The following is a 27,295-nucleotide window of genomic DNA, read 5'->3' as shown; positions in this document are numbered from 1 at the left end:
CAATTGCTGCACGCTTAGTGTGCTGTGAACTGGAGATGTGACAGACAGTGTTCTGTAAACATCTAAGCTCACAAAGCACGTTCGTTTGTTATAACATCAGTGGTAGCAGCAGCTATGCCACTGCGGTTCATGCCCAGAAACCCAGGTCTAAGAAAGAGCTATCGCATAAAAATAAACAGGACTCTCTGGTCCAGTTATTCAGCAGGGCATAAAAGCAATTAAAAAGATACTAAGGAAACCAGTCATGGAAAATTTAGGTCATACTATTTAAATTCAGTTTTAGGGTTGTGTTCCTTCTTTAGTGCGTTTTCCTCCTTATGCTTTACTGTTGTTTCTAATGGTGATGGCAGCTACAGAAGCATCAAGATCTTTGAGTGCCCTTCTGACTATCCATGCCCAATTTACCTTTCAATGTTCCAGTAAGTCCAGATGCCTCAATAAAGATTACCTGTAAAGTAAGAAGCAGGAAATAAAATGAACTATAAGGAGCCACTCAGCCTAGGTCTGTTATGTGAGTTTTATGAAGTCCAGAAATTTTAAAAGCAAACCAGAAATTTTGTACCAGCACATTCCAAGCAAATGTAGAGGAGAAAAAAAAGAGCCTTGCCACTGTAAAACTGTTTGGGTTTTTTTTAGATACTAGTACTTCTGCATGCAGGAGATTTTCCATTTGATTTCAGTTGTTCAGCTTGAATAACTTTTTTTTCCTTGAGATTCCAGCCTCCTTTAATGAAGATACTTTAACCTCGATTCTAAAAAGCAGGGAAAAGGAGCTCGAACACTGTCTAGCACTATAGCTGGGGTTCCAGATCACTGATGGTTTACAAGACCATGATAAAAGACCTGCAGCTGCCCTGCAAAACTGCACTGTCACCTTCAAATTTGCAACTGAAAATGTGAGGCAGGTGTTTAGCAATCTGCAGTCGTTTCTTTATAGCTAACAGCACTCTGCAGCCCCACAAATCTGGGAATCGGTAGTCTAGGCCAGATTAAATTTTAAAGGAAGGATAACAGCAAGTTATTTCTGCATTCTACTAAACCACTGAAGATATTATATAATAAATGACTATTCTCAGATCTTCATTTGTATCTCATTTCTTTAACATTCTCTCTACAGACTCCATGGAGGCAGTTATGTGTCATTGAAAACTCAGTTTTATATTGTACCACTTTTGAGTGGCAGAAGGGCTGTGTGCAGGGGTGTGCTCTATACCGGACTTTATGGCCAACATTTTCCACTACCAAAGTTCCAAACTATGTGCTTTAGCTGCCCTCACCCAGGCATCCAAATAAGCATCTGAGGATTTAATGAAAGAGGATGGCTGTTCACCAGATGTCCATGCACATATAATTGACCTGGACTATATGGATATCAGTGTAGAATTTACCAAAATATCAGCTGGGAAAATAGTGGTTAAACCACAGAAAACAGGGCTTGGTATGAGGATTTTTCTGTAGATAGAAAGCTGTTTAAAAGAGAAATGGTAACAGAATGGACCGAAGAGGACTGGACTGGTGCGAATATAATACTAGAGTTTCTGAAGAATCAGACTTGGAACAGATCTCATTGAATATTTTTATGAATGACCCTGGCACAAACCAACAGAATATGCGAGTAAAACTTGCTGATGATGTAAAGCTGGGAGGGACCATCAATATACAGGAGGATCAGAGTGCCCTACAGGAAGAACGACGTTCCTCTGGGGAATTGAATCATTGTAATAGGATGCAAGAGCAAACGCCTAGGGACCGAGAACAAGAATTTCTCTCCTAATCAGTCAGAAGCAACACAGGAAGAGAAAGGCCAAAGCATGTTACAGTAGCATGGATGGATATCAACATCTTGCAGCTGTGAAACAGGAAAAGTGATCTGAGGATGTGTCGGGCAAAATAATTACAGCAAAGGCTGGGAGTATGGGTGGAATTGCACACAGGCTGCCTGAGACCTTCCCCTGAGCACTGCCCACAGCCCCACTCACTATTTTCATTACAGGACAGGTGCAGGCAGAGGAATTACAGAGGGCTGGAAACCTGTTGTATCAGAGGAGGCTGAAGCTGTGGTTATATTTTTATACCTCTCACCTGTAAGGATCCTGCAGCAGGCTCCAAATATGTTTTCAAGTCCACATGGAATAGCACATTAGGCACAGAAATATTAACCCAGGTGTGGTTGGATCTTTGGTGGTAGGGCTACATACACAAGATCCTGTGCACTTGCTGGAGCCTCCAGCTTCTTGTTCTTGCCCTCTGGGCTGCCTCTCTCCATCGTGCTGACACAAACTTCTCTGCAGTCACCTGGGAACAGAGTCAGAAAATTGCTCCACCCAAAGAACAATGCAGCAACAATAAAAAGCTAATTATTCAAGATCAGGTCTATAGACAGTCAAATATGTCTGCACTTCCTTGCAATCTGAGGTTTGCTCAGTCAATGGTGACTTGAGAACCCTGGCGAAATGGCGTGTTTGTTGTAGTGGCAAGGCTTCGCAAGGGTGCCCTATTGGGGCTTGTGGAAAGTATCCTGAGAAAAGACAAAGTTACTCGCTACACACCCATTAGAGCAGTCAAGAAAAATTAGTTAGCTGAGAAACAGCACTGAGCAGGGATTAGTGAAGAAACTGCCTGTGAATCCCACTTGTCTGGGAATTAGAAGCTGGTTTCTGTCCATGAGAGTAGGTGAAGATCTGGAAGAGCCTTCCAGTGCAGAACAAACACTTGAACTGGTTTTAGAACAGGTTTGCCCCTTAGGGATTATACAATACAGCTTTGCAATAGTTGGAAGTGTCCAAGGAGGTCCTTTCCGATGACCTGGTACACACAGAGCCAAAAGCACCCTCCTCCAACAATCTTTGTCACAGAACACAGTAAAACGTGTGGCAAACCACACCACATTTGTCTACACATACACAAAAAATCTTGGCCATTTCCCCCCACTTTGTACCTTTGTGATACAGTGCAAATTTCACCAGTATTGTTTATCAGCACTTTTCACTCAAATATCTCAAGACACATCAACCACACCATGCCCAAGACAGGAGAACAAGGCTTCAGGGACTTACTTTCTTCTTGGAAGGAACAAGCCCTAAATTAAGCAGGAGAAGGGCAAATCCTAATCTCTTTATGCTGAACTGTTGCACTGCATTCCTCTCCATATCATTCTCCACTTTAATATTGAAGTTTTCCATCCTGGGTAGATTGACTTCAAGTGTTTCAAATGCACAGAAAAGCGGAACTGGCCACTATGGCTAAAAAGAAATTGTTGTAATGAGGAAGACTGATCCTAAACAAAGAAAAATTCAACTCGAAATGATAGATGAGGAATAAAAGAGGATTTTCTTCTGCCCCAACCTAAAGCTGCAGCATGAAGTTGGGATGATGCAGAGGTTTGCTGTGGAGCACCCATCCAAGAAGCATGGCCATGGCCTGGATGCATGGCACAAGCGCTGGGGCCCCAATGAATCCCACTGTATGCAAACCTGCAATGACACCTACTGGTAACCAATCCAAGATGTTCCTGCTTATGACCAAAGTGAGCCTGCTTGCTTCCAAACATCAAAGAGATTTATTTTCCATCATCAAGGTTCTCCACGTTGGTTTTACACATTCTAGTGCCGGAAGCTGGGCTCTATTTAGCCTGGCTCATTTGCAAACCACCTATTTACCATTTTTATTCTCTGTTCTGAGCTGAATAACCCAGGCTGGAGTACATCAGTGTGTGTGCCTAATGTCTATGGGCACTGGGGCCTTGTTACTCCTCTCACCTTGGGCCAGGTCTATGACATGGACCTTTCATGGCCCACTCCTATGCTTCCACATTAACAGTTCTTTTATGGAATCAGAGAATCAGAGAATCATTTCAGTTGGAAGAGACCCCCTCAGGATCATCAAGTCCAACCATAACCTAACCCAACTCTAGCGCTAAACCATGCACCTAAGAACCTTGTCTAAATGTCTTTTAAACCCCTCCAGGGATGGTGACTCCACCACTGCCCTGGGCAGCCTGTTCCAACACCTGACAACCGTTTCTGTGAAGAATTTTTTTCCTAATATCCAATCCAAACCTGCCCTGGCACAACTTGAGTCCATTTACTCTGGTCCTATCACTTGCTACTTAGTAGAAGAGACCAACACCCTCCATGCTACAACCTCCTTTCAGGTAGTTGCAGACAGTGAGAAGATCTCCCCTCAGCTCCTGTTCTCCAGGCTTGAACAGCCCCAGTTCCATCAGTCGCTCCTCATCAGACTTGTGCTCCAGACCCCTCACCAGCTCCATTCCCTTCTCTGCGCTCTCTCTAGTATTTCAATGTCCTTCTTATGACGGGGGGCCCCAAACTGAACACAGTATTCAAGGTGGGGCCTCACCAGCACTGAGTACAGTGGCACAATCACTTCTCTAGTCCTGCTGGGCACACTATTCTTGATACAAGCCAGGATGCTGTTGGCCTTTTTATCCTACAGGACAGGAGTTGCCCTTAAACTGCACCTAATTACCTGCTCTCTGAAGGCCTTGAAAGGTGACCCTCTTTTTCTGTAGTTGTCAGCAGTAACACCTAGAAGATCACCCATGAACTGGTGAAATGAAGCAAGCATCACTTCAAATAAAACACACCCACAGCAGACAGCAAGGGAAACCAACAGTATTTGATAAAAGTCTTGTTTTAGAACCTAACACTGGAAAGTTTGAGAGCCAGGGATAGTACATCTCCTTCAAAAACCTTTGTTTCCTCATCTTTGAATGAAGACTTTGACAAAATACAACCAGCAAATCCGTGGAGGACTGATGGTATGCTAAGCTCTACACAAACCAAAGGAAGACGGAAGACATGACCAAACTGTGAGAAGTCACGGTCCTCAGCTCAGAGTTAGCATTAGACTTCCTAATTCAGAAGAAATAACATGGAAAGAAAGGGAAGAGTGGGGAAGGGGAAACTGCATATATTCTGAAAGTCAGGAGGGTTTTAATATGCATTCTGTCAGTCCGCTGGAACACCGCAGAATGATCAACGCTTATACAGGGTGCCATAAATCACATGAAAAATACACGCAAAGTAATTAGACTCAGGAATCCCACATGAGATTTTCTTACTGAATTCCCTGGATTTGTCCCAAATTTTAATTCGTCTCCTTTGTCTTTTTCTAACACATTTCTGGGTGGCATTACAGCCATGCATAAGTTCCCTTAATTATTTCTAAGACTGTAGCAGCTGATTGGAATTATTAATTTGCTTTAAAGAAAACCTGCAGTGAGAATGTTCTGTATTTGTAAATAGGTAAAGAGCTAGGCAGACAGATCATCAGCCGGCATCCCTGAGAGGCACACAGCCTAGATTAATCTCATTAGCTTTGGATATCTACAGACTAGACATAAATCGCTGAAGGCTAGTTTTCCAACTTCTCTCTGCAACTAAGAGAAACAGGTACTTGAAGGGCACACTTTGTCTCATCCTAGACATTCGGAAATATCTTTGCCAGGGTGAGATGAATTGCGCCTCAGAGAAGAACCTATTTTTCCCTTATGTGGAGTCACCGTATATATAAATGTTATGCTATATATATATATAAACCTTGTATAAAATATCCTATAAGGAGAGTCTGGACAACTATCCGGTGTGGTAAATACCTCACAAGTATCTAATGTGAAGCGATGAACTCTCTCCCCTCATGTTAAGAGAGAGACCTTCGTGCAACAGCCTTTCCTGTGCATAGCCTGAACTTGTACTGCAAAGGCACAGTGAGAGGCCTTGGTAATTCCTTTTATGAAGGGATTAAGATGTTTTGATTAAATTTTCAACCGAAGTAGGTATTGCATTGTGATGTCTTATGATTACATTAGCTCACATATAGCAAGGCTTACGTTTACCTCTTTGATTAACGCAAATGACACAAATAACTCCCATAGCAACGGATGGTCCAAGACTGGGCAGCCAGCTGTAACTTCCTACAGCAGTTCCTATAAGTTTTCCTTTGCATTAAGCACAGTTCTTCTGGGAGCTATATAGCTCCAGTCACTGATGGGCAATTCCCCCACAGCACAGAAAACTATCACAGACTGCAGAGCATCATTTTAGCCCTTAATTTGGGCATAAGTAGCATTTTGATCAACCAAAACTTTTATATTTTTATATGTCTCCAGGAAACAATGTAACTTCCAAACAGACTAGTTTGTCCATGGTTTTCATACACAGAAATCTAATATTGTATTTACTTAATCTGGCAAATTTTGAAGTCTTCCTTTAGTTAGAGCTAAATACAGTCTGTTCTTGAAATTAATTTATTTATACTACTCGGCGTCCCCACTGATATGTTCAAATGAGAACACTGCCTGCAAATATGTTTTCCTCCTGCATTTAGAGCTCATGGCATTCCGCAACACTTTGAGGCCAAAGTCTGCGACTTCAGAGAACCAATTCTTTGGCAGGAGCCGCTTCTTGTGAAAATATTTTTGGCCCAGAATGACAAGACTTATGTAGCTCCTCCCAGTTCCCTATCACTAGAACACCACAAGCTATTATGGAATGGAGTCACAAGGCTAAGCCAATGTCCTCTGGATCACTGCAAATCTGAGAAGCTGACCCAATCTAAGCATCTGATGATGGATTTCTTTATTTTCTCCGAAATCACATTATCATTAAAACTTGTTCAGCCACCTAAGATAATAGCATCTTGAAGGAGGAAAGAATAATGCTGTTAGCTCACCTGCGTGAATTGCCAGAATTCCAGTGCTTGTTTTCACAGTAACAGTTATCTTGAAAACACGTAGGCAGCCTCAAAAGACACTCGAGATCCACAGCATGATTTGATTAGCTGTACAGCAAGACTGGATTAGCAGCCCTACTGAATTAGCAGCTGATGAGGTATTAAAACTTGAGCTTCTGCATCCCCACTGTGTGCAGCACTTGACCTTTCCAATAGCCTAGTTGGTGCAAGTTCAAAGGACCAACAAATTTGGACAACACCTTAATGTGGGGACAGGGCTTGGGTTAGTGTGACACCAGCTCAGGTACCTGCACGAGCCACCGCTGTCACTGCAGGGATCACTGCATAAATGTGAATGAAAGCAGAGTATGACAGCTGTGTCAGGCAGCTGAAAAGATAGTGAATTTAGGCCTGATGTCACTTCAACGAGAGCTAAAGACCTTGGAAAGTTTTTTTCCAGAGATCTACCAGATGTGAATTTAATGTTCTCAGGGTCTAGGAGACAAACATCCTTCACACAAAACTCCTTGGGACAAGTGATGTCAAAGAGGGAGGGAAAAGCTCAGTTCTTTATAACACTACCACAGAGGTGTTTCTCTTGGATCAATTTTGAAGCACATAAGCAGAGGCATTCCCAGTTACCACCCCTGCACACAGCTAGGATAACCAGGAGATGCTAATCTCATTAATTTACACATGGCATCAGCATTTACACAAAGGCTTCAGGAAAAATTAGTATGTTCCCTATATGCCCTGGAATGTGGCAGATACCTCCGAAGCAACTGTGAGAAGTCTTATAAGGGACAATACAGCAAAGCATCCTTGGGCACGCTACAAAAACAAACAAGGAAAGGATTCGGGAGAACTGGACATCACTTGGCAAAGACCAGAACCCTTTCCAGGTATTTTTCCCCTGAAGCCTCAAACCTGAGCAATATCATTTTACTTTGTTGTAGACAGAAGGATGGTGTCCATGCACGCTGCCATATACAAAGATGTGCAGATTCTAGACTTTTTTCGTGTGCAAGATTTGACACGGAAAAACCCAGCACGTGAAAGTCCCATTTTCTCCATCTTTTGTCATTATTTATAATGCTATAAAGAAAGGCAAAACAAACGAAATTTTACCAATACAGTGTTGTGGCATTTTACAGCCTTTCAGCGAGGGAAGTAGCAACAGGAAGGTTTGGAAAACAGAGAATCAAAGCTGCTGGATGCCAATCTGCAATTAATCTGTTTTCATTTGCTACTTCAGGTTTTATTAATATAACAGAAGAAGAACCAGGGGATCAGAGCTGAATCAAATACTTCACACCAAGAGCATCCAGATTTTTTTTTCTAAAATCTTGTTATTTTCGAGCACACAATAGAAACCAAATGTCTCCATCAGGATTAGGCCATAAGCCACCCACAAAAATAAACATTGCCAAATATAAACTGTTCCGATTCCTTTTTTTTTTTTTCTGTCAGCAAGCAAAACACCATCAGCTTGTTTACACAGAACAGTAACCAGCTTTGCAATTAAGTAAGGCAAAAATTCAGCAACTGATTTGCATTATTTTCCATGCAAATAGAGACTTTATCAAGCCAGCAGAGAGGTAGGAACAGCCAATTCTCTCCAAGGAGCAATGCACAGCAGGTTAAATTGCATTGCTTGTTGATATATAAGGAGGCACCACAATAAAAGAGCAACGCAGTCTGAAGGGTCAACCATTTCCATTTTCCTCCGAGGAGCTGTTAGTATGAATTAGAAACCATTAGTCACTGCAACACGGGGATGCAGGACACAGAGAATCATCAGGATCAGTTTCAGTGACAGATCTTCTGAATCCATAGACAAAATTATTAAAAAGATAATTCCTTACCCCACACTGGAACCCCAGTGCAAAGAGTAACTGCTTTGCATGTCATGGACCCTGATACCACCCCCGGGCTTAATTCTCTTTTTAAACTGCTGCCTGCTGAAGCCAGGGTTTGTCTTGATGCCTGATTCGGAACACATCAAGCACAGTGCTGGTGTTCATATAATAGAGAATGGCAGTTAAAATCCCAGGAAACTGCTATAAATATGGGGGGAAACCCAGGTGACGTCAGAACAACCAGGTATTCCGCCCAAGGTAGATCAGCCAGTATGGGAAGTGGCAGCTCAATGTCAAAGTGTCTTTACTTTTGAACATTTCCAAATAGGATCCATTAGGACTTTGCTTATTGTTGAGATATTTGAACTGCAGGCTAAGATACAAGCACAGTTCTACATTTGGATCAACTTTTGGATTAGAAGCGTTTCTATTATTTCTAGCCATTTTTTCATAAAGCCGCAATTCTGTGGGGAGTTGTTCTGTGTATTTTTATGTGGAACCAGCATTGATTTAAGATTATAACACACAACTAGGCTTTATAGATCTGCATATTAAGGGCATATTGCTATTGTTTGGAGAAATGTTTGTTCACCCAATTTTTAAAAATCCAGCATTAAGAAAATGCACACAGTGTTAAGAAAATTCCAGTTTCAAAAGACAAGATGATGTAACCTTAACTCTTCTGTCTGTTACTCACAGAGGGTAGGCAGAAATCTCGCAGTTGTGCTTTTTGACAGCCTTCGTATATTCAGTCAGAAATCTTTGTTTCTGAAATCTTTCTGTGTTGTCATGGAAATTATCACCATGTCCCTAAGACCAGGATAACAATTTTATGACAAATTACAGGAGATAAGGAAGGAGGATATGTTGGCATAAGACAATACTTACAAGGAAAGAAAATTCACATGATGTTTTTGCACCCTTAAAAGGCATCCAATTAAAGATTACTTTCCAATCTGTTCCCATTCTTTACAACTAGGCAAGTACAAAATGTAGCAATCTACAGGGGATATTTTTTGCAGGATTCGATATCGAGCAGCCCATGCAGTCCAGGGAAGATTGGCCATTCTCAGGTTTTCCAACCATTTGTCCCAAGCATCATGCACCAAAATCTAAGAACGAAGCACAGCAGAACATAAAGATCTCAGTAAGATTTCTGACCATTTTAACATCTGAATCTTGCAGACCATGTCTGCCATAGACACCCTGTGCAATCACCAGGTCTCTAAACCTTTATAAAATTGTTCATGCATGAAAATCACCTGAATGGTACCCAACATAGATTTTTAACAGGTGAAAACTCTTCCTAAATAAAGAAAGGGATGTGGAAACTGATTCTAGCAGAGTAAAGAAAGATTATCTCCCCCCTATTGCTGTACTATAAGCTTTGCAGTGGTGTCCAAGGCATCTGTCAACCAAAGAAATACGATCTTCCAGAAGACAGAGATCTGACCTTCCGGGCTGTATTCTAGGCCACATCAGCTGCAGTATTAGCTCTAAATAGCCAAATGCAAATGGATTCTTTAAAAGGGCATTTTCTCAAGGAGGGCGATTCCTCTTCTGTGATGAAACCATCTTCACATGCAGCTTCCAAAGCGAGGGGAAGCTTTCATGGGCAGTGAGTTAGAGTGAGTAAGTTAGATAAACAGATCATCTGGGCTGAGCGTGGCTTTTCAGGGGGTCATTTTGAGGTGCCACATCTAAAGCGGGTTTCTGCTGCTCCACAGATGAGGCAAGTCAGAGCACAGAGAGAGCCGAGAGGCAGCTTCGCCCTCACCAGGCCTGTCAGACAACCAAAAAGTTGATTGAGATAAGATACTGAACATCTGTCTCTCTAAAACTTCAACCCTGCCACCTTTCACAGTTACCTGGACTCACCGACTAGAATACTAAAGAATGCAAAATTTCTGCTACTTTCCATTGAAGGCATAACTAACTGACCTATAAACAAAAATAGCAGTTCTGTGGCTGTCTAGAAATCAAAAATACTTCAGATGATTCATATAAACAGAAGTGATATTTCTGCTATTTTTAAAGTGAAAAACAAATGGGGAAAAATGCAACTTGGATAAATGTCCAGATTTTTTTTTCCTACTTTTTAAATTTTCGCTGGAGAGACGTTGATTATTTTGGTTTTTAGACTATTTTTTAAAACTAACTTTAACTTATTTACTTATTTTGCAGACAGCACAACGCAGCGGCATGCAGAACCAAAGTAAAGGTACTGCAGCTTTTTGCTGGTTGCGCATAGGCAGAGCACATATAACTTTGTGTTACGTGCACCGGAACAGGCTGCCCAGGGACGTGCAGGAATCACCATCCATGGAGGTGGCACTTAGGGACATGGTTTAGTGGTGGCAGTGTTATGTTAACAGTTGCACCTGATGGTCTGAAGAGTGTTTTCCAACCTACATTACCCCATGATTCCATAATTCTGTGTCTGAGTTGCTTTCATCCGGTTCTTGAAAAACCTATAAGCAGACTCAATGAATGAGATCCTGGACAAAAGAAGGCTCTTAGTAATTAATTGAAAGTATTTGTATTGTTTTTTTCTAATATTGATATTCAAAACTGTAACTACATCAAGAATTTGGAGTTTCAAAATTTGGTTTTCCTCACTACTTTTGAATTATCAAAAACATTTATTTTATTTATAAAAGGAAAGATTTTTTTCACATTCAAAAAGATTCGGCAAAGTGAGATGGTCCTAAAAGAAAACACAAGAAATCCCAAGTGCTTTGATTTTCTCCTTCCAACACAATTTAATGTGTTCAAGTGACAATTTCAACCATTTACCAGTAGAGGGCGGACGCTGACAATAATTTGAGGCTGCAGCCCTAAAGCTTTTGGTTAATTAAAGTGCTAAAGCTGAGAAAAGGAGTAGGATACATTTTAAGATGATCACTTACTAATAAGTCTAACACAAGCTCTCCAAATGGCAAAGATTGCAGCTGACATAAAAGAAGGAAGCTCGCTGCTGAGGGACAAAACCTCCTACTTGGAAAACAAAACAAATCCCTTATTCTCTTCCTGCCGAACAGTAACTGATTTCAGTCCAATTATTTATTTCAAAAGAATAAAGACACTTCCATGTCTGAAAACCACACAGAAAAGTGGTTCAACACAAAACACCCTAGCCATGGTAATGGTGCCAGCTCCGAGTAAGCTGCACCATCGCGGTTAGGGCAGCTTTGAAGATTCGAATGGCTGGTTAAAGGCCTGCATAGAAGGACCAGGGAAAGACAAACAAGCCTCAAAGGCACAACACACCCCTCCAGACCTGATAGCATCCTTTAGCCACTTCAAAAGAGCGCAGGTCTGTTTGATATTCACTTTTCCTCCTTGAATTTGGGAACATGTAAACAGAGAGCCAGGCCAGCAGCCTTGAGCCGAATGCAGGATCCGCAGAGGGAAGTGGGAGGAGAACGTGGCACAGCTGGCCTGGCCTGGCTGTTGTCAAATGGGAAGGTCTATCTAGTGTTGGCCCCTGGAGATCAAACAAAAGATACAGCTGCTTTGAGAATATATGACTATATACATCAGGGAACTTCCTGACCTGGCATAAGGATACCATAGAGGATTTGCGTGCCAGACCCCTACTGCTAGCTGTCGGGATCTTGTTGCAATTCTTGAGAGCTGACTGGCTTCTCTGAATGATTCCACCCCTGGAATTCACTATGCATGGGTACAGTCCTCAGCCTGAGTAATAAGGAATACACTTGAAACAGCTGAAAGAAGTAAAACCATAACCTGTAACCCTAAAGGATGCAGACCCAGGAAGAAAGCAAAAATAACCCAGTGTTTATTATTTTTAGGTTAGTGAGAGTTCTATGAAACATCTCATAGTTGGGTGCCTGACTCAGGATACTTAAAAGCTTGAGGATGTCAAACCTGTAATTATTTACCACTGGCAAATCAAAAAGAAACATCCATTTTCATAAACCTCACGCTTCAGAATGTAAGCCAATCTCTGCTTGCACCAGGAGCTTCCTTTTGAAGTAGGTTATTTAGAAAGGCTCTTTATGGAAATTCCTCTGAAACACCCTGTCCTGACGTCTGCTGGAGATGGCAAACAAGAGCGAATGAGCCACTGGTCAGATGGCTTTGAGGTTCCTCGAGCAGTAAGGTGCCTCCTGACCAAAATATGTGGTCAGCAAAACAGTGTGAATAATTCCTCGACAGGCTCTCTGAAGCCAACCCTGTCAATCCTGCGGCTACTCTGTTAGAAAATAAGGGAGAAAAAACACTTGGCCTGAGCTTCTGTGAGTTAATATTCCTCCCCAGAGCCCTTCACTGAGAGAAATTTCTCATCATGCCACGGACTCTCCGCAGCCCTCACTCAGCCAGCCAGCCTGCCTTTAAAGTACCTTTTCACAGGTCCCACAGAACTTTCGCAACAGTTCTTGCTCTGCAAAACAAATTCCTGTTGCCCTCCTGCCCTTGCTCTCCAATCAGAGGCCACTTTTTTCATTCTCCTTTAAAGGTGAGGTCACTTCGCCCATTTCCTGATAGTGACATTGCAGAGCAGGTCTTGTAAATCCCATCACTGCTACCAAAAAGAGCCCAGTGACCAAAAAGCTAAAGAAAAAGCATCTTTGGCTAGTGAAGTTTTTCCCTTCCCCAAATCTGCAAAGTTCAGGCAGGATGAGCCTCCAGGCTCCTCTCTGAGTGCTGTCACTTGTGCAAACAGGGCTCTCCGGCAAAGCAAAGGAGAAAGGCAGAAACAAGAGATCTAAAGGCTCCTGTCCATACGCTCTCAGGCTTCTTCCCTTTGCTTTATCAAGGCGCCTTACATGAAAAGGAATCTCGCAGTTTAAAGGTCGTGTCAGCCTGCAGCTGGCTATGAAAAGGCTCACCATGAAAATACTGCAGCGGTGAGTGAGTGACGGGGTGGAGACAGCCTATGCACGGCCCCGCTGCAGCTATTGTCCAGCACTTTTTCTGAATAGGGTTGGAAGCCTCTTCCATGAAGAGCTGATCTTTTCTCCTCCTCTGCTACTTACTCGTCCCACTTTCATGTTTTGTACTTCAGAGCTGCGCGGCTTCCTCGCCAGGGTCAGCACAAGGTCATGACTTGTGACATGAGGTTAATGTAGTTGTTAAGTAACAACATGAGTCTTTTCAGTGGCATGAATATTCCACCCCACCCTCTCCCAGACACACACACGCGTTCTGTCTCCGGGCTGAAGCCTCACTTGAACACTTGTTTAATGTATAGGCAATCACGTGAGTCTCTTGGACAATATGCGGTGCAGTTACACAGATTTCAATAACCACACACCCAGTAAAATAAGCTATTTAATACATAGCATTGAAAGATTTCACATCACTTTTAAAAATTGGGCAAATATTGTGACTGCTTTTTAATAGTTGAAAATGAACGATAAATATGCACTGTAGTATTGACACTATATTGTGAACAAGCACAGAAAAGTGCAGGTTGATCCAAATCTCTAAATTTGCTGAACATCTGCAGTATTCATTTACTTTAGGAGGGGCTGCATATACTTAGGAAACAGCTTAGGTGATCTGGATGAGACTTTTGAAGATGGAAATGTGGAAATCATGGAATTGTATTTCAAGGTTGAAAATTTTTGCAGTCAAAGCACTTGGATGTGAGGCTTGTCTGTGGGGGATGAGAAAGAAGAGAGAGACAAAAGAAGCTTTTAGAAAGTGTCAAGCCAAAATGCACCCAATTTTTTTCTACCTTCTCCTGAAAAACCACTAATAAATGCATTATTGGACTGATATCTTAACAGATATTTTCTGTTTCTATTTTCCATGCTCCGTGTAGTCTGTAATTATCCAACAGAAATGAGAGCAGGATACTGGATCAGATATTAGCGTCATAGTATGGTACAAGGCCCCTGTTTGATAACCACATGCAAAGGGGCAATAGATAAGACTGGAGAAGAGAAATCCAACTGTCTGCTTTGCTAATGAGACAGCTTTGTCTGCGTCTCTGAATTCTGAAAGGGCTCTCAGAATAGCTGTTTACCTACTCCCTTAATCTGATGGGAACTTTTTGATCTCAGCTGGGTCTGACCACTCAGTTTACAAAGTACAATTTAAGACAGATAAAGCCTCTTGGAAACAAATCATTCAAATCAGAAGATCCTAGAAAAGAAGCCAAATGATGTTAAGTGAGAAACATGCAACTTTACTGACTAAGATTTTGAATCCAAGATCACCCCTGAAAGAAGAAAGGGGCTGAGGCAAGCTATACTGGATATGTGGCTCTAAATAGGGACCAGAGAAGCAAGGCAAAGCAGACCGAACAGGACAACTTCCCTGCAAGAAAGAGAAATTAAAATTCAAATAGCTTATTATAGTTTAACAGACTTCTCCATCTGCAATAATCACACAGCTGCAGACTTTGCAAACCGCCAGGTATTTCACAGCTACCATTCACAGTTTCACAGACCTAACAGGAAAAGAAAGCAGGTCTCATTTCTCCAGAAAAGTAGATGTCAAAGCAATTTGGAATGGTTATTATTGTCAGAATTGCAAACACATGCAAGTAAGACCATCCCAGTCACCAGGGATCCCCCAGGTGTCAGGGACGGGAAAGGACACCAAGCTGTGTTGGTTTTCTCTTCAGTTGTTACACAATTGATGGATGCGTTGGTGAAGCTATGGAATGAGTCCCAAAGGATGTGCACCTCTCAAGCTCTGCCCTGCTTTTGTTTCAGGCCTCTAAAGGACTATTTGAGATGAACACAGAAAATAAATACATTCATTTACTATTTTGTGTACAGCCTAAAGTGTTATTTCAGAACCTCTTCTGTGCTGCTTGCTCAGTGACCACTTTATTGTTCTAGGTGGGTCTGATGTTTTACGGAAACCAGAGGTACCAGGTTTTGCTTTAGACAATTGTCACTAAAACAGCTTTAAAAGCAACTGTCATGGCTTTATGTGGGTTTCCATGAACTTCCAGCAGCTGTCCAGTTATAAAGCAGACTACAAAACATCTGTGAGAGGCCCCAGAGAAAGCAGTTGGCTCCTACATGCCACAGATGCGTAGACAGCAGGCGAGTTAAACACAGCAGGACAATTAGGGGCCCAGGGGAACCTGGGCTTTTCTTTCCTAGAGATGGAGTGAACCATTTACAAGAGGGAATGGTCAGAACCAGATGTGGGTCAAACTGCAGTCAGCACAATCTCTGTCTCTTTCTCCCTTGCTCTACAGGGGATTCCTAGTCTCGACTTGCAGTTACTTCTTTCTTCAATCTGTGCTGACTTTCTGTCACATTCAAGACTCACCAAAGGGCTCAGATTCCTGGGTCTCCTCTCTGAATTCCAGCTATGAGTGACCAAGCAGGGTCTGGATCCACCTGCCAAATATTACCTCTAGCCCATGACAGTTTTTTCTTCCCAGTCTTTTCTCCAGAAGAGCGATTCTTCGTTGCTATTTGCTTTCTTGGTAGAAAGTAAGATCATGCTTACCAGGCCCCCCCCCCTTATATTTCTGTTGCCATATTCCTCCTCAAGACTCTCATTGTTGACCTGTGATCCCTGCAAACTATCTATCTGCATGTAACATGCATGGTATCAAGTGTAGCAGTACTTAAAATCATCATATGTTTACTCCCAGTGCTGGTTGTTGGGGAAAATATTTATGTCGAAGATCTAAACACCAAGCAGTGAAAGAAACTATTTACAATGACATATATGCCTCACATTATGATGAAAAAAAAAAGAGAAAATTTAGGTAGAATAGTAAAACTTACTAAAGTATAAAAATGCCTCTGAAGGGACATCTATTCCTAACAGTGTTCTGTGTTTGAACACTCACGTTATTTTGAATGGTATCTTTCACCAGGCTTTTGAACTAATGCAATAGAATATTTTTTGTTACTGAAATAAATTTCCAAAATCAACGTGCACTATGCAATTAACACAACCAGACAGAAGAGCTATAGGACAGAGCCCAGTACAAAAACATGCCAGCAGAGGGTACTCATACTTTGGACATCCCAGAGCCGGGTGCACTGTAATGCTCCCAAGGGCTGGAGGGACAGCACTGGAGGACAACAGGGGACCTTCAAGAATAAGCAAAGTACTGACATGAAGAATGCCCATAGCTGCTTACCACCCTCCTGTCACTGAAGAGCTTCATTAGGAGCAGCTGTGAGTAATGTAGCAAGAAAAAGAACATGAATCAAACATTGAAAACGTTGCCAAAGACAATGATTTATAGGTTGTTTCCAAAAAGCTGCTCTTTAACTCTCAGTCTTCTAGGACAAGCAGGTCATCATTATTACAAAACAGCTAGATGGGTGAAACTATCATAAACTTATTTTTTACAGTTCTGTAGCTAAAAGGTTACAGCTAAACGAATACAAGTCCAAGTATAAGTAATATTATCAGTGTATACATGCTTGTACCAATACAGAATTGGAAAATAAACAATAGAATATAAGCAGTGACACCACTATGAAACCTGAGTTTTGAGCAGAGCTCGTTCTCCATGAGACTCTTGGTTCTACTGCAAGGGTAGAGGCTGAGCGAGGAATATGCAGGATATTCAGTAAAAAGAGCCCAAAAAGACAGACGTTTCTCAGGAAAAAGGGAAATTAAGAACCGAGGTTTTTTTGTTATAAAGGCAGCTTGAGAGCAGAGAGCAACAAGAACACTCCATGCTTCAACATGATCGATACCTTTAAGACCAACTTGGACTTTAGCTGCCATATTTAGAGTAATCTCCTCTTAATTTGTTGTGGTCTGACCATGCATGGTAAGAGCTTGAGGACTCTTTCTAACTTTGCTTGGTGTCATATAAGGACAGGTACCTAACCTGCCCCTTAGCTTACTACTCAGACTTAACTGCAATGTTGTTTTAGTCAAGCAGAGAACATACCTGCTGCAGAGGTACTACTGTATGGAACAATTTAGCAAATACTAATTTAAAAGTACCAGAACGTTGTTGAACATCCAGTACTGGAAAGAAGAGCAGGAAAATATAATAGTATCAGCATTTTTGTTTGTGCATAGACAACTAACCATAATTAATAGAGCTGTCCCTTTTTAATTTTATGATTATCTTATTTGAACCAAAATACTACTTGGATTCCTCCTCCACACCTTTGTTTTTACTTTAGATTGCAAACACGTGATAGACACACACTGCTCTGTGCTAGCATACATGGAAGCAACATCTCAACACCAAGAAACCCCAGAAAAAGGAGTTTCCTTGTGATAGATTTACAAGATAGCCTTTTAAGAAGTGAAGTTTCACCACCAATACTTAACAACACAAAATTCCTGAGTACCAAGTTGACTTTTACCTTGTTTTGAACCCTAAGCACCAAATTAACTGCTACTCTAACATCAGTACTGCAACTTAAAAGTCACATCAGAGATAAATATAGCATGCCTGTCCTGGATGTGGGGCCTTATCTGGCAAACCCTTCAAAAGATTCCACACATAAGCCTTCCTCTCCCCAGCAGCAAACAAAACCATTCAGGAAGCCTTCCTTTTCGTAGAAAGCAAGATGACCACTGGATCAATTTTCACAATTATTGAAAGAATCAAGAAATATACAAGCTGATGTAAATAAGAATAGGAGCAGCCCTTTGAGTTCTATTAAACACAGGCTTTCTCTGTAGTGTCACAGTGACGAAACTTCTGCGTGCCTCAGTTTCTAAATCGGTAATGTGGATTGTAAACTGTGTGACTGCCAGGAGCCAAATCTGCAAATTAATATCTCCAAACGACTTTTTGATGATTAGGTAAAAAGAAATTAAGAAGGACCACATATTATAAGTACAGAAGGCAGACTTGCTAGTGGACTCATCAGCAAAGGGGAGCTTCATGGAAGATGAGGAATGTAGTTAGACCAGAAATCAAAAGATGTCATGCAAGCTGCAAAAACAACAGCATCTTCAACCACAGGAGAGAATTGTTGTATCCGTGAGATGTAGCAGCCAGTTGAAATTATTGTTTCCAGTAATTCATTTTTTGAGATATGTTTCAGTCCTACACTTGAAGAAATTCTTTTTAACTAGCTGAACGCTAGATGCAGATAAATAACTTGGATGGCCCTCACTCAAGCAGAGATGCAGCATTTATGGGTTTGGCTTTTTCTTTTTATTTTTTTTTAATATCGAATGTTCACTACTTTGACCATGGAATCTTCTGAAAGATGTAAAAAGGATAGTGCTAGAAATGAGCCCGGTTTTCTGGTCTTAACAGTTGAACAGATTTAATATCGGTTCTCTTCAAGTCAGAAAACACACTAGCATGTATACCATGCAACATTCCCAGAGCAGCTTGTTCTTAAATACATCTTCTCTGAGGAGGACCAACAGTAGAGCTATTGCTTTTCTTACCAGTTCAGAGTAGGTCTCCAGATTTCGAACAAAAGTGAATATTATAAGTGGGCTATGACCAAAAAACAGTTTTAATTTGGGTACAAGGTATGTACTTCAACCAATATTATACAATAGATCTGTGTTCTGTTTCACTTGACATCTCTTGAGCTTTCATTAAGTGATTATTAAAGGTATTTCTTGGGTACAGGCAGTAAGACTTTTCTTACTGTATGCACTAATGAATCTAATTCAGGAGAGGACTGATACCAGCACTTGGCATGGAGCAGCCTCCTTTCAGAGGTAGGTCCATCACAGCAACGTGAGTGTCAAAACACAAATGAAAGCTCTTCTAGGGAATGTCTACTTAAAATATCTGACTGCAGCCACATACATATTCTATTTGTCCAAGTAGCTGCTTCATGGCAGGGTCAGATTCCTCCATTTTATGATTAAAAATTAAAATATTTCTACTCCTTCCTGTATTTTGAAGCTCATACAAGTTTGGGTGACTGAGCTGGAGGGAGTCATGCCTTACCCAAAACTCTTTTATCATGTTCAGACTGTAGAGTCTTAATAACCTGAGTCAAGCAAATTATTAATAGTTTAAAAACCCCTGACACAGTAGTATTTTTGCTAAAATTATGTGGAAGATGCACGTTTTCTTATGTTAACTCACCACTGGAATGTATTTAACAAGGTTTTTCTCCCTAAGTCATGCATAGCTTAAATTGAAGGCAGACTGCTACAACTGGTCAGAACAGTCTCTCAGGGCTGCTGACATTGTTTGACAATGAGCCTATGAAATACGGGTCAATATTCTTGTGTACGGAGACACAAAAGTGTCGGCTTCTGCAAATCATGACTTGAGTGTTCGGGGAGAGAAATGGCTGGAAAAGAATTAGTATTGAAATATTCTGTGTCAAATGGAGGTAACTTATTTTTACTGAACTCACTGCCATCTCCTGCATCAGAATTCAGCTTAATGGGGAAGCACAACAGAGGACTTCTGTTACTGCAAAGTTCATAATTATGGTCAGGAAACTCGTGTACTGTATCCATGAAAACTCTCAGAAAATCTGAGGCATCTGGTCCAGAATTTAAGGTGGCAACTCTGCAGAATTACATTTCTCCAGAAAAGAGACTCAAGTACATATTGAAGAAGCATGTAAGACTTAACAACTGGGTCTGCCAAAAACCAGCCTGGTTACAGTTCAAAGTTAAGGTAGAATTAGTTTAAAAAATGAAGTATTCCTAGGAAAGATCTATGCTATTTTCACAGCTCTATTATTGTTGTGACACCATAGATTTCTATTCTAGAGTTCACCTAAAAAAATGAGAGGTGATTTACAAGTACTAAGGTTATGGAAAGCCCTATAGTCGGGGTTGTTGTGTCTTTTTCAAGCTAGAATCTGGGACATGACCACTCAAAGTGCGTGTGCTGTCCATAAACTCTCCTCACATCATCTCCAGTGGCACTGCAACAAGCAGAAGAAAACAGCTAGAGCTGCAGGTCCCCTGGGAGGGTCTGCAGGGTTCCTAACTGTCAGCTAGAAAAATGTAACCTCATGGTTTGGATCCAGAGTAGCTTGGTCTAGGAATGTGAGAGAGAGCTCACACCGGATGCCACTCTCAGAAAAATCCGATTAATGGTATAATTGTACTTTAAGCACCTATATTGCTTATTTCTCTGATCTCTTCCTCAGTGCTGTGGCAGAATGAATTCTTGTGGATTAGCTTGTTAATATGTAATCCTATTTAGTAGGGACCTTTGCTGCAAAGCAGTCTTGGCTTCCCACCCATTCAGTTAGGAATGTTTATATTTAGTTATTTTCTGGAAACAGAGCTCCAGCTGCAGCACATAGCAATTACTTTGGATGGATCTTGGTTTTCCTCAGGTTATGTCTCTTTTTCTTGGTGTAGACTGAGCTGTCTCACTAGAATATGTCACTTTGCCCAAAGAGAGTTTTGAAGAACAAGTAAGTTTAACTAGTACAGGTCCAGATCTGTGTTAGATCTTAATGAGACTTGCAGCCATCCCACATTCCATCCCTTTGGGTGTACACTGCTGTTATTAAAAATTGATTGTTGTAAATGCTAAAGGTATTCTAGGGCAATTTTAGTAAATAAAAGCTCCAGGGAGAAAATAAATTCCAAGGTGTCTCAGTACCTTTTACCTCTCTAACATCCTGATGCTGAGATGCTTCTTCACTATCTTGCAGGATGGTGCTATATATTATTAAATAAATGGACACTGAGTCTCATATTCCATTCCAGAAGTGAGTACAAACCAGGCAACAATGCAGAAATCCCTATGGAATTCTTTTCTACATAGATATTTGTTTTGGCACCTGCTGTGCTAAATGGCTTGCAGCAAGCTGTTGGTAGAGAACTGATGAATGTAATCTGTCCATTTTAATGAGTTTCACAATCTTCATTTTTATTCTTCAACATTCTTTGCATAGCTATCGAAGTAAATTGTCCCGCCTATGATGGCTAGTTTGACACATAGGATTTGATGCAGTAATTTTGTAAATCCAGGTGTAGGTTACATCTGTACAGCTGGATGAAATACAACCAAAATGGACGCTTTGAAAGATACTGCTCTGGAAAAACATTTGATAGATGTTGTGGTGGCATGGACAAAGGGCATCTCTGGTTTAGTTTTCTAAATGTAAATGTCTTGCTAGCAAAGAACATGGCACAGCCAAGCAGAATGCAAACAGCTTTTGTTCTAGAAATAACCTTGCTGAAGCAGACAGCACAGCTCGTAAGAGCGCAAGGGGACTGTCCTTATGGTTATCCACAGAGCGGCAGACAGTTCAAAACGAAAGGTGATTAAAATCCCCAAACTCATATCTACCGAGTATTTTACACTTATGCTGGAGAAATAAAGGCACTCTGTCCATTACCTTGAAATAATTAATGAACAAGACCTGAACATACTTCAGAAATACCACACCAGTGCTCTATATTCCACAACCCAGCCATACTGGCTGCTGCTGCTGTTGCTGCTACTAAACCCTTGCAGCAGGGAGTTTACATACACTAGGAGTAGTGCTGCAGATTTCCTGTCACTCCTGCTTCCCCAGGAAGACACGGCAAGCTGCCACCGTCTCACCGGGGACTTGAAGGGGAAGAGTTTCCTGTTAGGGACAGGATAATACCCCTTGACATACGCAGCCTTTTCCTCTGACCCAGCTGCCCAAGGAGCAGCGTTCAAAAACACGGGCGGCAGAAAGTCAGCATTTGTTTTTAAACAGTTAACAGAATAAAAGTGGCTAGAGGTCAAATTCTAAATGCTGCAGAAACAAATTATTTAGTTAATATTCCATATCAGAGAGCAGCAGTACCTCCCAGGCACAAAATTATGCAGATAATTGGATCAAGTCTACTCAGTACCTGTTATCAGTTTTAACTATGAGAAGAGTGTTGCAATTACAGGCTATAAAGTAAATTGAAAATCATACTTGCTTTATAAAAATAATTGCTAGAAGCTTGATTGTACCTCATCTCTTTTCTTCAATAAGTTAATAAGGGAGGGGAGTCAAGGCAGTTCAGCTCAGCATCACAAAAGATCAAGTCCAATCCTGTAAAATAATAACAGAAATTTCAGTAGGACCTAAAATCGGCCTAAGGAAATTGTATTTTATTTATTTGTACACTCGACAGGTGTTATATTTCTGAAGTCTCATTTAAAATGCTGCAACAGAAGCGTTGTGATTAAAAGAAAGCTGGGTTGGTTACAAAGCAGCTGCAACATTTCAACAGTGTAATTTAAAAATTATGAAATGGCCATCAGTATTGTTCACAACAGCAGATCAGGAAAGCAATTTCCTTCATGTAGGTTTTTTCTTATATTATCATATCTGCTCCACTGTAAGAAACCAGATGGGATATTCCCCTTCTAAGAAAAGCCAGATGTCCTCTTTAAAGCTGCCAACACACTTTTCTACAAGCAGAGAATCAAACTGTTTACTTCTAATGAAAACATTCTGCAGATCCATCAAATAAAGTACTCCAACATTGTTAATAACTGACCACTCAATAAAACACCACAAGGAAAGACACTGTAAAATAGTCGCAAGTCATTACTAAGACATACAAGACTTTTTTGATATTAATATTCTGTTTTCTCCCATTTATAAACTTCAGACAATGGGACTCCAGCCACTTCCTATAAATCTAAAGTATGCAATGCATATATAGCAATAATTTGTAGCAAACATAACAAAATACTGTAAAAGGAACAAATGTCTTATAGAATCTGGCAGAATGAATCCAGACAATGTGCTAAGGGTCTTGGATTTACCAGAATCCACCGTGTCTTCATGCATGCGTACTTCCATTGCTCTGCTTTCCACAAAAGGGAGATTCCAGGCCATTTAATCATAAATTCCTGGGATGACTCTCCCTCCTTGTTTGTTGTGTGGGTTTTTTTCTTTCTTAATTGTGTTTACATTCTTGTGTGTGGGTTGAGAATTTAGGTTTGTTTGTAATGAAACATCAAAGGTGAGTCCCAAATTAATACTGTGCAGCGGTATATTCTTTGCACCTTCCCACATAAGGACGATAGAAACACATAAGGTTCCTAAGTTTTATGCAACATTAATGGGGCTAAACTAACCTGTAAACCTTTTTGTGATGCGATTTTGCTTCCCCAGTCCATTTTCCTACTGTTATTTTTCCTATTTTTTGCTTACTGATTTTCTTTTTCAGATTTTAAAAAAACCTTTCCAAATCATAATGTGAAATTAAAAAAAAATAAATCTGTAAACGTGCAAGTATGTTTAGTTGATATATCTAATTCTGTTTATCAGAAAGTGGCATTTTAATCCTGACATGCATTGAGCAGGTATGTGGCCCATCATCTTTCTCCACATGGTATCACAGAGGTTACTGTACAAATTACACCATCACATACAGGAAAAAATCAGCAGTTAGAACAGATCAAAGCTCCAACTCAGATTGCTGTATTTTTTCATAGAGAGTCTTCTCAGTTATCAAAAAAAATAGCAGAACTGCTAGCAAATAAGAAGTCCTTACGTTCTGCAGAAGAACTTTGGTATTTCAAAGACCAACAGATTGTGGGGTTTGCAAGAGATGCCAGTGAAGAGAGCAGACTGAGATTCTCTTCGACATAAGGTTAACCCAAGTTATAATTTGAGCGTTACCCAAGAAACTATTTCTCTCCCAAATGTTGTGATGTTTTTCAGGCAAAATGTTTACATCTGAAGCTGCATGAGCTGCTGTTCAAATTCACACAACACATTAACTGCTAGCACAGCAATCCAGTGAAGCAAGCCATTTACGCTTTGCAGACTAAATACTCAACTGTGGTTTGGGATCCTTCTTTACCAGGATCAGTTTTGTATTTAGCCACTTCATTCTTCTAACTGCTTGCTTCCATTCTAGTAGGGAAGACGGTCATCCCTCCATAACCTCTGAATTATAAACTAGACTGGAGCACTGATCTATCTGGCTTTAAAACTATAGGTATCTATTTTAAGTATGCTTATATTTTTCAAATGAAATCTGTTTCTCGAGATTTCCACCCTGTTGATTTTTCAGGTGGATTAGTATCCTGATCTGATTCACAGCTGAGCCACACAAAGAGCTGCAGACACAGCGAAGGGCTGGTGTGCGGTGTTGCAAGCGCAGGAACAAGGAGCGGGTAGGAACCAGTAATACAGCAAAGGCTTCATGTCATCAAACCACAGCCTTGTTTACAATGTGGCTGCTTTTGCTTGGACTAAGAAAGAAATTAATTTCAGTTCCTCACATTTGTGTTAGCTCTGCAGAAGAGACCTGTATCCTCCATGAGTCCATTTAGTAACCATGACTCAGTGTGATTCCTTTATTGCAAAGCCAAACCAAAATTCCAGCACACTCATACAATAAACTTTCACCGTATCTTAATTACATATGGGCACACTGTCCACTCAGGAAAACAGGTCATTGTACACGATAAAAATCTCCAGCGAGTGCTAACTAGACAGAATTCCTAATTTTAAAGATTTGCATCAATTTGAAATTTCCCTGGGGTTTGTCTTCCTGATACCTCGAGTTCACCCACACATTTCCTGTCCTCACCGACTGAGCTGCAGGCTGCGCAAAGGAGAGACTGGTTCTCTGCTACGGTTTAAACCTCTGCCCTCAAAAGTGCTCCAGCTCCGCAGAGCTTAGCTTAAGCCTTTGCTGGCTTACACACAAGCCAGTATTCGATGAGTAACAGGCTCTGGTGTGAGGTTGGCTGACAGCGCAGACACCGCTTGATGTCTCTGCATCAAGCTCTAGTCATTACACAGCTCTGGCTTGCTGTTGGCTGCTCTTCCTTCCCCAAAAAAGAGCTTAATTCCACAGAGTCTCAGGCCAAACACTTTCTTGCCAAAATATTTTTTTGTTCAGAATGGTCTGAGGATGTGACGCTACCCATCTTCCTCAGCCATCTCAGCCTCGGTGCTTCAGAGGAAATCCTATCAAACAATTAACTTAGTTTAACCAAAGTCAATGCTTCTGCAAATCTAGATCACAAGTTCTCAGCCAAGGTCTTCAAAAATACCTTACGCTTCACATCCTGTGGTAACATGAATCTCATTGAACAAAGATGCACTGCTGGTGTGCCTCGGGTCCATCAGATTTCCAACAATGATCTAAAATGAAAAGAATAAAGGGCCTTATTGCATTTTTGGTACCTGGTGCATCTCCTGCAGTCTCACCTTTGCAACATAAAGATCTTTTCCCATGCTAACAGGCATAGCCCAAACCCCCTCACTGACAGACTTCAACAGATAAAAAGAGGGAACAGAATTCAGTGACGTAGCAAAGAATCGAGAAGATTACATAGGAAATTTAACATAGGATGGGTAAAATTGAGCCAGATCAGCCCATGTCTGAAATAAAAGACAATACCGTCTCTCTATACCAACATTTCTTGAATAGTCTTAATTGAGTAACACAGATCCCCAGCCCCACCAAAGTTTTCAGGGCATTGAAAATGCTTATTCCTCTCTCCATTTAGGTCTGCTTCAATGTTGGACATACCTAAATGACCAAATGCAGACAGGTGTGTGCTAGGTCCACCTGTACTGCCTATTACCTATGTTAATGTACAAAGGTTTCCTTCTTCCTCTAAAACTGTGGTTTAATGTTCTATTTTTCTTCATTGGCAGAAATGTTGTGGTCTTTATTACTATTCAGGACCCTCTTGACTGCAGAGAGTGTATTTCCAAAGCTGAGAGATAATCCAGAGCAAGAAATTATAACCCAGAAAATACTATGGGTTAGTTTTGGGGGATTTTTTTTAGAACTGAAACATGTTCTAGTTCACTGCGTGGGCCCAAATGTGACGTGGTACAAAGAAAAGCACCATACCCACCCAGGAAGGTCTCTTCCTCTGGCAGGAACCCCTGGCCTGGCTGCAGCACTAGCACGGCTTCACCACTTTTAGACACCACCTGGTTTGGCACTCATTTCCTTGGCTCTTATTATTTGCCTTGCCAACAAATTAAATGCAAGTCTGAATTGTCAGTATTTCTTTTTATTGCCCAGAACACAAATAATTTCCCTTCTTTTTTTTTTTTTTTTTCCAGCCAGCTGAACTACAATTTTCTCCTTAACTCAGAACAGGATCAGGTTTTGCTCTTTCTTCTGTTTGATTGCATTTTTGGTAAGGCAGAGCCCTCAGGACACTGGCAGAAGGAAAGGAAACAGAGAATCCCAGAATGCCAGGGGTTGGAAGGGCCCTGGAAAGCTCATCCAGTGCAATCCCCCCATGGAGCAGGAACACCCAGCTGAGGTTCCACAGGAAGGTGTCCAGGCGGGTTTGAATGTCTGCACAGAAGGAGACTCCACAACCCCCCTGGGCAGCCTGGGCCAGGCTCTGCCACCCTCACTGAGAAGTTTCTTCTCAAATTTAAGCGGAGCCTCTTGTGTTCCAGTTTGAACCCATTGCCCCTTGTCTTAACACCTCAGCATCACCTCAGAAACCATCCCCGAGTGAAAGGAGAAACGGTTCCCACCAGGGCCAAGGTACCTGGGATGAGCGGCCGGGGTGTTTCCCAGAGCTGCGCCCCCAGCACCTCTTCCTGCGGCCCACTGAGCCTCAGACAGCGAAGCAGCGCCTGAGGGGAGCGGGAGGCCCCGGGGAGGCGGTCCGGGGAGGGGTTGGAGGCGGAGGGCAGCGCGGCGGTGCCGAGGGCGGGCAGGGCGGGAAGGAGACACCTGGGCGGCTGCGCTGCCTCCTCCTCTCACGTAGGTTTCGACTTTCTTCCCCGCCCGGAAACTTAGTGGAGGAGCCGCGTATTGCCGCTGTCGCAGGCCGAGTTGGCGCCGGGCTGCCCTCCCCTCCTCCCTCCCCTTCCCGGGGGTGAGCGAGCCCCTTCCCGGCGCCGGCAGGTGAGCGGGACCCGGGTGGTGTGTGAGGGGCCCCT

General features: G+C 41.7%; 1 protein-coding gene and 1 long non-coding RNA gene across 3 annotated transcripts in view; one reads left to right on the top strand and one right to left on the bottom strand.

Annotated features, from left to right (window-relative positions):
- Positions 1-404: 404 nt before the first annotated feature.
- On the bottom strand, positions 405-27,184 carry LOC139828834 (uncharacterized). Of its 2 annotated transcripts, XR_011740836.1 has the most exons (5): positions 26,899-27,184; positions 25,426-25,516; positions 22,372-22,453; positions 2,083-2,295; positions 405-448 (listed from the first exon to the last, which is right to left on the bottom strand). It is a non-coding gene; the product is annotated as an uncharacterized lncRNA (long non-coding RNA). The 2 variants fall into 2 exon arrangements; XR_011740835.1 differs by lacking the exons at positions 405-448; positions 2,083-2,295 and adding an exon at positions 8,298-9,664.
- LOC136106072 (ligand of Numb protein X 2-like) overlaps positions 27,062-27,295 on the top strand; it is a 31,077-nt gene continuing 30,843 nt past the window's right edge. Inside the window, exon 1 of the mRNA XM_065846106.2 lies at positions 27,062-27,260. The gene's annotated coding sequence lies outside the window, so the exon portion shown is untranslated. The remainder of the gene's footprint in view (positions 27,261-27,295) is intronic.

Source organism: Patagioenas fasciata, chromosome 11, assembly GCF_037038585.1.
Source record: "Patagioenas fasciata isolate bPatFas1 chromosome 11, bPatFas1.hap1, whole genome shotgun sequence".
Taxonomy (NCBI): domain Eukaryota; kingdom Metazoa; phylum Chordata; class Aves; order Columbiformes; family Columbidae; genus Patagioenas; species Patagioenas fasciata.
This window is presented reverse-complemented; position numbering and strand designations above follow the sequence as displayed.